General features: G+C 39.0%; 1 protein-coding gene across 1 annotated transcript in view; it reads right to left on the reverse strand.

Moving 5' to 3' along the window:
• Positions 1-16578, reverse strand: part of SLAIN1 (SLAIN motif family member 1) — a gene marked incomplete at its 5' end in the record, with an annotated part of 50466 nt that overhangs the window by 21581 nt on the left and 12307 nt on the right. The gene's annotated exons all lie outside the window — the stretch shown is intronic.

Raw genomic sequence — 16578 nt, forward strand, 5'->3', positions numbered from 1 at the left:
CTGTATTTTACATATACACCTTTTTTGGTATATATTCACCACATACATCACTGGGTGACCAACACACAAGTAGCAGAGGAATGAAAACTGCTACAGTTAGCAGAGAAACAAAAATGAAATTTGTAGTGCTCTTCAAGGAATTATTCATGGCAATTAATCACCACACAATTGAATTAGGAGCTAAATTATCAGTTATGGCAGTTCAGAGACAGAGCAGTAAAAGACACTTAACCATCAAGTGCTAAAAACAACTGTAATCCCGTATCAAGCTTTTAAGCTACCATATTTTCCCTTCTCTTTTTATACCATCAAATTTCTGATTGCATAAGCATGATTTTTTTTTCCCTCTCACTGTTTCTGGAATAACAGAACAAGGCATCCTTTTTTCTACACATTGTTTACAAAAAGCTTCCAAGGCATCTGGTCTTCTAAGCAGTATCACAAAGCACTCAGAGTAGGCAAAAATAAAGCTAACAGCTTATTTAATTTACATTTACATTTATTTAATTTACATTTTCTTAAAAGTATTAATACAACTGTACTTTGTTTGGCCTATTTTTACATACCTTGAAAAAGCAAAATAAATTATATTCAAATGCTCTTCCAAAAATAAGTATTAGTAAAAAAATTCTTTTAAGAAGAAGGAAAATTTCAAAAGATATAAATTTCAGCGAACTCATACAGATACCCAGATACAAGGAAAGATTAAAAACATAGGATGGGATTTTTTTTTAAATAGAATCTATTTTCTACTCATAGATGTTATTACAGTGACACAAGAGGGGGAGCCAGGAACATATACCTAGCTTTGAAATCAACGGCATAACCTCAATGCTTGCAGGTGTTCTTTGCAGTGTCAGATGCTACAAACTGGTTTTCAAAACCAAAAGGGCCCAAAAGCCCTTGAAAGCCATTCTCCATCACATGGCTACTTCATACCACAATCAGCTGTGTTATTTGGACCTGTTCATCTGGTCATTTTACACACTAAGTCATTCAAATAATAGTCATATTTTCTATTTTCAAACCTCCCTACCATCAAAATTATTTAGCAGGGCATATGAACTCTATTCCTCCTTCTTGCTAACATCAACTCCAAGCAGCCATGGGAAGGATGTCTTGGTGGGCTGTCAGTCACATCCTCACAATCTTTCGGAGTAATCAGTTTGTCAGCAATCCAAACAATGCCATTTTCCCTCCTATTCCTTTTGCTTTGACCTACTTAAATATATCCTGGGTTTGTAAGGAGTAAAAGCCTTTTCAATTCTTCCCACAAGTGCTGCTAAGCTAAGAGTGAAGACAACTGCCTGGTTCCAGAACAGGCACAAAGCAGTCTGCTGGAGACAGGGATTACCTGCAGGGCTCAGCCTCTGAGGAGGGTAGCCAAGTACACATTAGTAACATATAAAAATTCAAACTGTGCTCTTTGCTGTCCCCTCATTGAAGAAATATTGCAATTCTCTCGTTTTTGGTGATTCTAGTTCCTTCAAGCCCAAAGAAAGCCAGAGTTCTGAGATCTTTAAAGGCAGCATCAGCACCACTTTCAGGAAATTGCTCAATGCCAAGCCACACAACACAGACTTCCCAGCTGGACTGCTTGTCCTCAGCATTCACTAATGCGATCAGTTCTAAAGTGAAGCATTCAAGTGTCTCAGGACAAAAAGGAAAGCCAACATGAACATAAGTCTACAAATTAGCAATTAACATGAGTCCCTGGGGATGAGGTTAATTCACAATGTGTTAATAACAGCAAATTGATCCAAGGCATTCACTGAAAGAAATCCATACAATAAGAGTAGATCTCAGTATCACATCCACAGCTAATGTCTGTCATTTCCACCAAGAACCATCAATAAGAGCAAGGGATGACAGTTCCTTGAGATTTCATTTTCCTGCCTAGCACAAGCTACTGCTTTGTAGCAGCCTGATCATTTGCCAGGCCAATTAGCTGCCAGCGTGTTCTCAGCCCCAGATGTGGTTGGGTACACAGCACAAATAAACATCATTCATTACCCACTACAATAACCACTGTGAGCTGGCCCACTGAGCACAAAGCAATAGTTATTGTGACTCTGAAAGCGAGAACCCACGCCAAGAATATAATTAGTATTTATGGCCAACCACATTTCAAACTCCTTTCAAACAGCACGTGTTCACAGGTAAAGATGGATGGATGGATGGATGGATGGATGGATGGATGGATGGACGGACGAGGCCCAGAAGCTCTATCTACACTAACTTCTATATATACTAAACCTCTAAGGATACCAATATAAAATATTCCCAATTCTACAAACTTCTGCCGCTGTGTCTAAAATAAAATGTTCTAGTTTATGCATCAGGAAATGATGGATACTTTTTAGACATATGAGTAAATTCATTGTTTAGGATCAAATATAGAAAATAAGCTTTCATTAGGTTTCAAAAGGAAGTATTAATGTACATATTGAGCACTTTACCGTACTAACAAAGACAGCAAAATTAGACTTACTGAAGTCCTCTGCTAATGCCAAAACCAGAAAAAGGTACATAGGAAGCAAGTGCTACAGACATGTAGGCAAATATGCAAATTCATGTAAATTTTGTAAAATCCCAAAACTGTGCAAAGGACAGTCATTTTAGAACAGTTATGTTGCTCCAAACTGAACGTGAGACTGTCCTGCTTAGCATGATAAGCACCACTCTGCTATGCATGGATGAGACAACGCTGTTAAGACCTTTATTTTAAGTTTAAAATTCCAGCTGCTCAGCTCTGAATTTTACATTATTTGCAGCTTCTTCTTAAAGCCCCAATACCAGTTACCTGCAGATGAAGTAAGATGATCAGGTACCCTTTAAAAACAAAGTTTCTAATCTTTGCAGTTGAATAGAAACATAGATAATCCTGCTCTGAGTAACCTATACTGAAGATGCACTGAAGGGAGGAAAAGGAAAGCAGGGGGATCTAAAACAACAATCAAGAGAAAAGAAGCCAAAAATTCCATTCCATTTACTGACATCAAAGAAGTAAACGCTTTCAATTTGACTTCTTGAAACATAAAAGTGGTGGAATGACTATTGTAATGTAATATGCATAAATTGTGCCAGTCATTTTAAGTCTACAGTTATTAGAAGTGTCCAACTTTTTGGGTATGATTTCCTTGGTTTTGATAAATTCTTAGCAACTAGACTGCTGACAATGCACTGTGTTACACAGTACCCACTCTAATGTTAGAAAAAGGACTTTCAAATTGACCACATAAGTAAGCAATCAAAACTTTTTCTTTAAAAAATAAAAGCAGCAACAAGTGAGACTGCTCATACCTTTAAAATATTTACTAACAGAACTGAAGGTTTAAAAATTAATTAACCTTATTTTTATAAGATCCCTGGAGATATCAAAATGATAAACTGGATGAAAATAGTAACTCATATAGGAAAATATGAGCAACTAATTAAAAAACAAAAATATTCACCATACTGACTCCTATGAATAACCAGTATTTAATTAAGAACTGTTGCAATATTTCACATGAAAGCCTGAACAAGTAAACATCCACAGAACTGCAGCACTCAAAAGGAACTGCACACCCTGCAAAACCACAGGATTTTGTACCATCTTTAAAGGAATTCCCTTCCTAAAACTAATTCCTCATAAGGTAAAAAAAATTCTAAACACATACAGAACCATGTTTTTGAAAGGGAAGATGAAATTTGCTACTTAAATTAATGAGAATGTTCATTAGCTGGAACACAAGGTAATAGTGAGTAGAGATCCTCATGATGTTGTTTTAGTTATGAGGGGTTACACTGCTTCAAGTTCAAGTTCAGATCTTCTACTTGAGGAATCAGACACACCTAAACATCATATGTGATATATCTAGGACATGTGGGTGACCAAGCACTGGAACAGAGAGGTTGTGAAATCTCCCTCACTGGAGATACTTTAAAGCCATACAGACACAACCTTGTGCAATGTGTCACATGATGACCCTGCATGAGCACAGAGGTTGGACCAGATGACCCACTGTGGGTCCCTTCCAGCTTGACCCATTCTGTGATTCTGTGGCCATATTAGCTAAGGCTATAAGGGTTTCCAAAAAACCAAACCGAATACACACACATTTTAAACACTTTCCCATTTTCATAACTCCATTGTGAAACTCGGTGAGCTCAGTTTGCCAGAACAACAACTTACTTTCACTCTACGCAACACAAATAAACAACTTTTGTTGTTGTTGTTGTTGTTTTTGTTTGTTTGTTTTTGGGTTGGTTTTTTTTGTTTGTTTGGTTTGGTTGGGTATTTTTGGTTGGGTTTTTTGGGGTTTTTTTTTTTTGGTGGTGGTGGTAGTGGTTTTGTTGTTGTTGTTGTTGTTGTTTTGTTCTGGGGTTTTTTTGGTATAAAGAAAGAAAACAATAAAATCATATATATCAGAGTTGTACTACGGACTTAACACACCAAATTATATGAAGCATTGTTTGGCTTGTTTATCCACTCAATTACCTTAACTTTTGTATAGGCCTCCAGGCAAAGTCAAAAATACTTTTTAAACTCAAGCTTAAAACAAATTCTATTGCATACATGCGGACATTTGGATATGGGTTCTAATTACACAGCCTGAACAAAATGGTCTTTTAGCCAGCATTAGAGGAACATTTACAATACTGTCAATCCACAGTACCGCAAATAATTTCCTGCCAACACAATTTCTTTAGTGCAGAAAACTCAAACCACTTCCCTGGTGTATTCTGCATATGTATGGTTCCACAGTAGCCACACTTAAAAGAACAGTATCTCCTATGGGAGTAAAATAACAGATATCTACACTGAAAACAAAAGCATTTCGCTGATTACAGGAGAAAATTGGGAGTACTAGAAGGGAATTCAAAACCCTTTCTTTATCACAGAGAAGAATGCCTATGCCAGCTAAAAAGCATCACCTCAGTGAGGCATAACTAATATCTCCCTCACAAAGATGTGTATTTAACCTTCACTTTTTCTCCCTGTAAAAAAAGCAATTCAGAATTTGAAAACTACTCTTGCAGTCAGATATACATCTGGGAATCACTATGAGTCTAACATGTGTGAAAAGACTGGCAGAGGAAAACGTGAAGTGATTCCCCACTACTCATTGATTAGTGCTGTTATTGGGACACTGGCTCAAGCAGCAGGAAGCAGGGGCTCCCACTACTCAGCAGCCTGTAGAGATTACAGGAGTTGCTTGGAAACCCAGAGTTCCTGTAAGCACTTGAAGCAATGCAAGGTGCTAGATACCAGGAACCAACACTGGTGCTCCTATTCAATGAGAGAACTCCATGGAACTAAGCTTTCAAAGAAGCAGAATCTGTATTTCAAGTACTTCAGTCGCTCCTGAACACATAAACCTTCAAAGTTTTACAGTTTATCAGAACACAGTGCTTCAAAGCTTTCCTCTGCAATTTTCAGTCCTAAAAATTCACTTTTTTGAAAAGATTATGGCTTTATCATTTAGAAGATTGTCAAATCTGGGCTTAAGACAGCAATGTTTTCAGTTCTGATAACTGCGAGTAAAGAGCATTGAGTTGAACCTGTAAGATCTGGAGGTTAGTTTGTGGCATGTCCATTTTCCCAACTTGCTGGATGTCATACAGCAAACCTCTTGACTTTTCAAGCAGCGCACTAGTTCCAGTCTCCCACAGCCATCAGGTTTGGTCATCCCATCAGCTAATTCCAGTTTCATTTCCTAACCACAGCTGTAGCTCAGTCAGCCATCCTACTGTAGTGGCAGCAAGTTTGCCATCAGGCACAGTCACACCTCATATGCTTAATGCACATTTGCAGTCACACTGCAACTGTCATTGCCCAAAACTATTTCCTTGCCCTGTCACACAGAGCTCACAAAATGCTTGAGGCTTGTCATTTCTGTTTGTTGATTTCTCCATCACTAGAGGGATAGCACCCACTCATCCCCAACTGCAATGAGAACAGAAACTTTCCAAGTATGGACTGCACAAAGGGACTCCTTTCCAGAGTCAGAAGAACTGGGCGGGGGGGGGGGGGAGGAAGGTGTTTGGAGATTTGGTCTTATTTCTCATTATTGTACTCTGATTTGATTGGTAGTAAATTTTTCCCCAAGTCGAGTCTGGTTTGCCCATGACACTCACTAACTGGTAACTGATCTCTCCCTGCCCTTATCTTGACCCACAATCCTTTCAATAAATTCTCTCTCCCCTGTGTGGTTGAGGATGGGAACGATAATGTAGTTTTGGTGGGCACCTGGTGTCTAGCCAGAGGCAATGCACCTCATGGACAAACAGCAATAAATTAGGAGGAGCTGAGAAAATTTTCAGTGTCCACTTGCCTCTAAGCCTAGGAAAACTAAAAAGCAACCTTAAGAGTATGTGAGAACTTCTGTTTTAAAAATGTGAGAAAACTGGGAGTACTTGAAAAGTTTGTTTCCCAGTTCATTAACATGAAGCACCCCCTTTTTTGAAAAATTATATTAAAAAGATCTAGTATTAGCATAGAATGAGAAAGCAGTTCAGTTGGTATGTATCAGTATAAAACTGCTTGATGTATAGAGCTACAGCATATACCTCAAGAGCTGCCCCAGAAAAAACAGCACAGACCTCTTTTAAAGGTGGAATCAGACAGCCTGTCTAAATGGCAGCAGTTCCAGTAACTTTCAGCTAGCACAGCAATTAATGCAATCAGCAGTGGTGTCTGGCATACTGCTATTGGTGACAAAACTGTAAATTTAGGATTCAAGACTAATACTTTGCATGGCATAGTCCAGTTGTGCCAATAATGACCTATCGGTGTGAGCAGGAAAGTTTCAAAGGTAAATGTGCAACTACTCTAGTTTGATGTATTCCAGTGAAAAGCTGACTTAAAAATTGGTTTTGTACACACTGAATGCTGAAAACACAACCACAGCACCATCCAGCTGCAGCACACTGAAGAGCATGGAAACTTCAAATACCATTCTCTGACCCAATTTTGTCAATAAAATATATTTATGATTTTATGACATCAAATAATTCAAAAGACTAGAAAGAAAATGGAATTGCAAGGTATAAGCTACTTCTTACAAATCCCCAAAAAAGGATACTACATTTTAGCTATGTGGTTTGCAGGGTAGGGTTGTGGGTTTTTTCTTGTTTTGTTGGGTTTTTTCAACTTGGCTTTGTTTTCTAAGGCAAATCTTTTCCTGTACAGCTATGTAAACAGACTAGCAGAGGGGCTTTGTGAAAAATGCAAGTGTCTCAGCATTCATTTTCTCAGCACTCTCCTGAGTGCACAATTCTACCTGCATTCACACACCCAAAAGCAAATTTTCTGATGAGAGATAGCAGCCAAACTTGGCTTTCCAGCTTCTCTCTTTTGAGAATTTAGCCAACTATTATGCTGAAATATTAAGCCTTAGGCATGACCTAGGACCCAGATCTCTGTTCCCTCCTCAGCTCCCAGTTTTTATATTAAAAAATGCACTGATGCATTCTCATTCTATTTGGTGGAATTACCAGAACCCATAAGCATACCTGAGCAGCTCACATTTCAGCTAGTTTGAAGCAAGACAGACCTTCTGAGCAGAAGACTCATTCTCATGTACCACTACGCAGTGTAACCTGGAACAAAACATATAGCCCTAGATTCTTCTACCAAACTATTCATTAAGAAGTGCTTACCCCACTTAATTTTAGAAACCTTCAAATAAGGCATTAAGAGCCTTCAAAAACAGGATTTTGGTAAGGATTCTTACCAAAAGGCATTGTAAATGCAAAAATTAACATGGGAGGACTGCACAAACTGACAAAAGAAGAATCCACCAAAGGTTAATAAATCCATCTAATTCAGAGTTCACATGTGGTTCTGTCAGTCACTGAACTGGTTATACAGCTGCGATGGTGTCAGGGCAGGCATATACGTTGCTTCCCCATAATCTCTCTCTTCCCGTAGCTATTTATGGTGCACTCTTATAGGCGCTATCCTACGTCCCAGACACAACGAAGATGCTCTTAGGTACAGACACTGAAGGCTGACCTAGTCACCTCAGGACACTATTTATTTCTAAGAGGAAGGACATGGCATGATTCTCTTCATCTCTGCTTGCAAAGGGCATGAGCTTTGCTCATGTCCTTTGCCCCTTTGCTCTGCCTACAATGGCAGCCCAGTGTGACTGGCTCCAATACAGATCTCTGCACACATTCAAACAAAACTCAGTCTGACTGCATTCATTACAGAGAACAATAAACAGAGCTTCAAAACAGAGTTCAAAGCCTGCATTCAGTTTTCACTTTTTCTAAGCAACTGAAAAAGACAAGTCTTGCAACACTAGAGCACTGCAATGCTTGCATACATCCTACTGAAACCAGCTTCTATTCAACTGAAGTCACCTAACAACCTTCACAGCAGTGGTTCCAGTTGGAAAGGGACCTCTACCTCAATTCATTTTTTTAAACAAGGAAGCGTTTCTCAACACCTTTTACTAGGAAGATGAAGCTCACTTGTATCACAACATTTCAGGGAGAGATGGAGAAGTGGTTACAGCAGCAGGAAGGTGGGACTGCTGAAGTAACACTGCCTCCAAAAAACACTCGTCAGAGAACAGCCTCCAAAATATGTGTAAGGGCAGGCGAGACGAACTCCATGTCTGACACCAGTCGTTTACTCACCCACACAGCACAGAGCAAAACAACAGCATTTTCATCATATTTTAACAATTAGCAACAAAAAAGGGAACAAAATGGTAACCACCTCATGGTGTCACTCAGTGGGTAAAAATCTACAAGCATGATGTGCGGACAAGGTACCTAAGGCCACTGAAACACCTTCCTCCTACTCTTGCTGGGCCAGTTGGATAGACCTCCTGCCTCCACTGGTTCCAGCTATAAATTCCCAGGTCTCTGGTAAGGTTCAGCCAGCAGGCATTGACTGAAATGGCCAGGAAAGTTATCATCCAATAATCTCAGCTAGCAGATCTGAAGGAGCAGCAATTCCCGTAGGCACAAATTAAGAGCTCTGAAGAAGCTCTGAGGAGGCCAGTGCATCACCCATGGAAAAGCAGGACTGTGGCAAGAAACTAAAGTCACTTCTACAATCAGCATACCTCCACAAGCCGCACTGTCTGGTGAGCAGATAACTAATCTGTTGAACTAAAAACCTCCAGACCACAATAATTTAGGAGTTGTGGGTCTACTCCTCTAATATGGAATGAGTGTCTTCATAAAGACAATGCTATTGCAGCCTATAGCACTAAGATTTAGGCAGAGCTGTGTCAGAAGTCATACCACTTCAACATTGTTGGAGCACTGTGATCGTTGTAAATCACGTTTTACTCACTGCCTGTTAATCCAAAGGGGAATCATTTTTGCTAGCACAATTTGTGAAAGAATTTGTATTTTCCTTAAAAAAACACAGGTCTGTCATTGATTACACACACAGACACTACCATAATATCATCTTAAGCAAAATCCAAGCTCTTACTCATTGTATAAACACTGTGAAACTCATCCCAACCTGGTTTTCCCTCTTGAATTTGTTACCTTTGGTACCTGTTTTGTTTGTATTTCAGTGGCAGTGAGATACAGCAAAATCCCACTAGAGTACTCTGGGAAGAGTATTTTGCAATCACTCAGAACAAATTGTTCTGTTTGTGACAATACTCTACAAATAATAAAAACAGGCACGTTTTCAACAGAATAAGGTCTTCTTGTCTTTTTCTTTAAATGTTAGCCAGGTCTGTAGCATCTCCCAGGTCTGAGAGACAGTGTGTCTTGGTCTCAGGACATCTCTTCACTGCCTAGTTGCTTGCAGAGCACTAGCAACCTTTGTCTGCCATATAGTTCAGACCTTTTAAATCCAGTGGAGATTTGCAGACCAGTATGACTGGTCTATACACTTTCTAGGTCTGAAACAGTCAAGAGAATGTCTGCAGATATGCAGCAGCAAAGGAGTATGCGTCTGTGGGTATCACCTCCACAGCTACTGTAATTCAAAACTTGCAGCATCTTCAGCAGAGATGCCTGCCCAGGATGCAGCTCACACAATAAAATACTGGTGATCAGTAGCGTGATAACCATTGTGCCAGATTTATCACCACCACAGCTCTGTGGGTCACGGCCATCAGCCAAAATTATGATGATGGAGGTAGATTTGTTTTCTCTGGCTTGAAACTACCATACTGTCATCATCTCAGAGAGAGGTGCCTTCAACTGTAACTAGATCAATGACATATCCTCATGGAAGAGGAAAGAGGCATAATTTTGGCAACCTCACATGATTTCTGAATCATGTTGTTTGTAGTGATTGTCACTGATTTTCAGGTCTGGTGTAAAGAAACAAGTTTGAAGTCTAAAGTCAGGCCCTGATCAAGATATTAAAAAAAAAACCAAACAAACAAAAAACCACCAAAAACAAACCACCACAGAGATTCCTTCCACTTTGAGATGGAAAACAGCTACCAGAGCTGTTATTTTGCAAGACTGCAAACCACTTAACAGAAAGGAACAGGAGAGCTCTACAGCTCTCCCTGGGCACATCCCCTGGGGCAGGCTTAGCCCTCTAACTCACAACTCTCGATAGCCAAGATTCTCGATCAATGAAGAGAGAAACTTAGTATCATATATAAAATTAATAATGTATGTTGGAGTGGGAGTTGCTTCTAATACAGGCCCATGATCATAAATCTGTGCACTTAAATAAGCCCTTCATCATCCTAAAACTTATCTAGTGGTGAAGTTTACTGAGAGAAATCTGGCCTGCTGTTTGTTTAGACACGTTCATGTATTATTCAGAAGCAGACTTTCAAGCTACCAATCCATCTGCTACATACACTGGTGAGGTAACTTTATCATTAGAGATCCTCCTCATCTCCAGCCAGACAGCTCTGTCCCTTGATGTTATCCTTATGTGAGGAGTTTGCCTCACCATCCAAGACGAAGGAGAATCAGTTTCATATTCTCTATTCAGAGGTCTTCACACACCCTCGTACATGTTATGGTGGCGGTAGCAACAATTTTTTTCAGTTCCAGTAAAAGCTGGTAAATTCATTTTTGGATAGTTCTCTCTCATATTATTCATGGAACTACTACTTACGACAACACTGCTTTTCTTGGGCATCTGCGTTGCAGCTAAAAGATACTTGCTTCCCCTAACCAGTCTACACACACCCACTCTTTGGATTCCTTAATATGAAAACCAAGTACGCCTGTTGCTGAAGGAGTATTTTGCCAGTACAGTAGAATAACATCTGTAAATGACTCTTAAACCACTGAGCAAAGTTGTTTTTTATACAACACTCTACAAGCATTGCCATGAACTAGACAGGCTATATCAATACAAGGAAAACTTCCCAGAACTAACATATGTATGTACCAGGGACTTTGGCCAAAGCAGGTCATGGATTTACATCGTTTCGCATTCTTGATGAACAAAACTATGTTGCATTCACATGTTCAGCACAGACCAGACCTTCCTAACACTTGTACAAATGGCAAGAATACCACATATAGCTCTGTTTTATGAGTCAGAAGAACCCCATGGTGTCTAAGCAAGTTTTGGAAAGTCTCCCTGAAGCAAAACCTCTAAATACAGGGCATCAAACTCCAGAGTTTGAAATAATTTGTACTGATATTTTCTAGCCAAATCTAGAGCATAAAATCACTTTTTTTTTCCAGTCATATGGGAAACATGGAATCTCAGCTCATTACATTTTTAACCTCAAATAAAAAGCAGAAGACTCCTCTCAAAGTTATATGATATTCATCCCCAAAAGCATATATTTGTAGGCAAAATACCTGAAGGAACATAAAGATAATGCACAAACTCCAGGAAAATGAAAGACTTCCAGTGACTTCAGCAGACGTAGGATCAACATGGTCTTCTTCGTATTACATTTCTACTACTTCTATCTCGAGTATGTTAGACATTATCACAGAAGATTTTTTAAAAGGTATTCATTTAGGTACCCTCCTTTGTATCACGAAACTGGAGACATTTCATTCTTGTCTCACGTTAGTCGTAAAGTTGTAGAAAGCCTGTTTTTAATGGATTTAATTTCAGTATACAACAGGTAAGTAAAAGCTGAAAATTAATTTTGCTTGATGAATAAAAATTCTTGTGAGAGTTACAGTATGGAAACCAACCTGAATTTCAGTCACAGAGAAGTAGACCATTTGGCAAAATGCAGCAGATCCTCCATCTTTAAGAAACTGTGATCTGTATTCAGTTGAACTAGTGTACAGTATTCAAATGTGACCTTCAGTCCTACTAACCAATGATGCTACTCTGTCACTGGAAGAAAACAGATTCCATGCTCCAAAGATGTTGCTGTTTTTCAACCAGTCACTGATTTCAAGCCTGATGTTTAAGATGGCTTAAATAAAGTAGTGTGAATCTTATCTTGAAAGCACTTATAGCATGTTTAACAATGTTTAACACACAGAGACAGAGAGAAACCTGAAAGCCGAAATACGAGAGGTATCATAACATTCATTCACCTGGATCCCAGTGACAGCCATAACAATCTATATTATCCATGCAGCACTGAGCTGTGTGGATATATTGGAGCCAGGCTGTTTGGCATGCTCTGCAGGACACAGGCTGTATGCATTGACAGGATCAACTCTTAGGGTCTTACGTTAGGTACTTATGTTTTGGTAACACAAGGTGTGAGGTCTTCTGTGTGCCTGGATATACTCTGTATCCTTCAAGGCTTCAAAGAACATGAGAAGGTTTTATCTCATCAGCAAGCTACTTTCTACATAGCAAAAAAATTATTGAGTCTTAGGGTATTTTCTTAACTTTAGCCTGAGAAGGAGGCTGTTTTCAAAACCAGTTAACCTAATCAGACTTTTTTTGGTGTAAAAATAAATTCCCACTCACTTAAAACTGTATGTTAGACAACCCCGCTACAGTCAGCCAAACAGCAGATTTAAAACCCCACTGACAGCAATGCATCCCCTCTTTTAGAAATGTTCTCAGTCCTTAGAAAGTAACAGCTGCTTTGTAATTTTGATTCTTTGTATTGGTAGGTGCTGAGTCATTGCAATCACAGCAATCCTGGAGAACTCTACTGGACAGACTCTCCTTCAGCAGCTTTTGGTTTTGGAACTTGAACAAATGATAGAAGATAATAGTAACAGTACCATTGCAGAAAAACAAATTAAGATCAAATCACAACTATGTAACAATCAAGACAAACATTCAGTCACAATATAGAAAAATTTATTTTTAAAAAACATTGAATATATTTCAAGAAGAGCTCAGCTGCTATCGACAAAAGGAACGAAGATGAAGGGTGCCTTTGCCCTTTCACTCTGTAAGTCCATGCTTTGGGGGTTCCACTGGGATGAGGAGCAAGGCTTCTCTGTGTGATGAAAGAACAGGTATTAGTTAACTCCTCTTGCAGATCAGAGCTTGACTACTACACAAGGTACTCTCATACTGAAAGTGTGCCATTCATTTAGTCTATACATTGCACTAGTATAAAAAATGCTATTATGAACTGCTAAGTGGACTCTTCAGAGACGGGAACTCCAGTTAATAGAAGACAACTTCATCTCCACGTGCCACACAGGATGCACAATACTTCTCCTAAGTGGACATGTGCTATACTGCTAATCAGACATGTTAGCAAGAATTTGAATCAAAGCTGTATTTTTGCTCTGAAGAAGTCATTGGAGGAAAAATACAGTTAAAACTATGTAATTACATTTCCTAAATTTAATTTTTCTGGTAGTTAACGTAATTCTTTTTTTCTTTGTTGCATTACTATCGGCAAAACAGAAAAGCAGAAAGGGTGAGGGATCCATTCTGTTAAAAATAGACTCACAGTAGGACAATTTCCCATCCTCCTCCTAACAGTATAGAACCTGTATTATATGCCAGGTAGAATTTAAATATATGTGTCTATTGGGATATAACTCTCTTGATCATTTATGATAGATGAAGAGACAGAAAAGACAAAATTAGCCCAATTAGTCCAAGATGAACCCTAACTTGCACTTTCCCTATCATTACTGTTTAGTCCTGAAATTCCTCTCATCCCAGCAACACCCATACAAACACTACAGCTCCCCCTAAAACTGTATCTACTTGCCATCTGTATTCACAGGTTAAATTTCCAGCAGGAGGCTTTTACCAGAGAGCTCAATTTACAGTTTCTAACTCCAATACTGTTCCAAGATGCCACACTCCCTCTTCTTTGTTCAAGTACATCTGCTGCCTATATTGAGGCAGACTGAAAAAGCTAAATCTTAAGCTCAAATTGAGGTCAAAAGCAGCACTTGCCCTCCAGGAACCCTGTGGCTTTTGGATAAATATAGCAGGTGTCATAGTTATGTGATTATCATGAGAAACTGTTAACACTATTACCAAAAGCAGAGAAAATATACAAAACACTTGAAAAACAAAAGCTCCTGTGAAATAGATTTTTAATACTTTTAAAACACCATACAGGAAAAAATCATGAGAGTTTATGATTAAGGTAAGTTCTAATAGTGGTTTAACCGACTGCCAAATGTAATAACATATTCAGAATATGTATCCTCACACAGAATTCAGGTTCAACACCAACCTTCAGTCAAATTAATAAACACTAACCAAAAAATTGCAACTAGGAAAGTGGGTAAAGTGACATAGAGATGCTTGATACAGATACCATTATCATTACTGTCATGGGGGTTAGAGCTTCTGCAACCATTTTTAAGCTAAGTTGACCAGCCTCTTCAGATTCCCTCAAGAAAGACCAATGTTTCCTGACACTAACTCAGAGCACATTCCTACATTTAAGTTTCCCTAGAGGGATTTCATGTATCTCAAGGCAGACTCCTGAAGTAAACTGTGCCTTGCAAGTACCTTCCAGATGTACACTGCACCAAGAACTGTACAGGCATTTAACAAAGACGCATTCCTTGCTCCTCACTAACAAGCAACACGGGTATAAGATGGCAGAGGAGGAGAGAGGAGTATAATATCACCCAAGAGCTCAGTACAACAGGGAAAGCATGAGAACGGCACACAGAGAGGAGTCAAAAGCACACAAATTGCAGAAGCACCATCAGTACAACTACTACACTGCTGGAGCATCTTTTCTGCCCCTGTCTTATTGTTCAGGATAAAAGATACTCTGCGGCATCTTTTAAATGCTTCCAGAACCTGTCATGTCCACAATAAGACGAAATGGGCTTGGACAATATAGTTTGAGCTGTTTCTTGTAGCTGCTCTATAAAGAAACATTTTATTACGTTAGTAATAATTATTTCAGATTTATCAACATCCACATAAACCAATAACAGGTAAAATATTTTTTGGACTATGTCCAACACAACAAGAACATATGTGCTTACTTACAAATTGAGATTCTTTTTTTTTTTTTTTTAATAAATAAAGATTCATTTGTGACTATAGTGAAGTATTTCACACCCAGTGTTTCAAAAGACATTAAGAAACAACCATGAAGCAGTCTGAACACCGGCTATACAACTGCAATACATGAAGCAGAAACGTCAAAAAAGAAAACTGATGGCACTGTGGAGAAACAGGCTGAAGCCAAGCTCCTGCCACTCCACCCTGCCCTACTTCATTCTGGCTGGTAAATCACTCTGTATCCTGCCTTTCCTATGGGTTAGGAAGGAGGAACAAAGAACATGGAGAAGGTTTGCTAGCATTTCACAGAGCTGCTTGAAGGACATGATGGACTTCATGAATAAAGGGCATTAGGATGTTAGGATGCTGAGCCAAATCCTCTGTACCTGGAGGCAACAACACAACAGATGACTCAGTTGCTCTCACCCACGCAACAGCAGGCCACAAAACCCTGCCCTGCACTCACAACGGACTTTAAACAAGTTATGAAGAAAAAAATGCCTGAAGATGAAAGTCAAATATATCAAGTGCCAACTAACTCTAAAATAAATCAAAATAATAATTAAAAAAAAAAAATATGGTACCATTCAGATGCAAATTCTACAGACTTATTACTCAAGCCCAATCTTTTACTAAGTCTGCTCTGGGGTAGGACCTTGAGTCCAATGAAATTGGAAATACATTATACGAGCCACTCCTAAAGCATAAAACAAATTAGAGCCCGTAGCCCTAAGAGTTTACTTTAACTTCTGACACAAATCTTTACAAGATGTTCAAATGATTTTAAACAAAGCAGTGAACAGCTAATACTACTTAGTTAACTTGCCGTGGCATACTTTTTACCACGAGTGATCTTGCACTAACTTTCTTGCGTACTGATAATTCTTCTGTGAAATAACAGCATCAATATAAAGTGCATATTGTATTTTTTTACATGTAAAAAGCAATTCTGAACAGAAAAGACAAAACAGTGCATACATACACACAGAAGGGCCTACTTGTAGACACCCTCATTTAGTATCTACAGTCTGGCGCAGAACCAATCCTTCAGCATGAGACAGCAAGGGCACGATTCAGTCATCTAAAACCAGAATGTAATGACATTTCAGATGCTTCAGCTGGTCCAGTTCAGTGAGCCTGTTGTGCAGATCCTGTATCATACCCATCTGCCCACCTAGATACCTCAAGGATGCAAAAGTGTCAGATTATGTTTGGCACACTCACTAATATCAATGGATCACAGTAAAAGT

Source organism: Zosterops lateralis, assembly GCF_965231275.1.
Source record: "Zosterops lateralis genome assembly, chromosome: 2".
In the NCBI taxonomy this organism is placed as follows: domain Eukaryota; kingdom Metazoa; phylum Chordata; class Aves; order Passeriformes; family Zosteropidae; genus Zosterops; species Zosterops lateralis.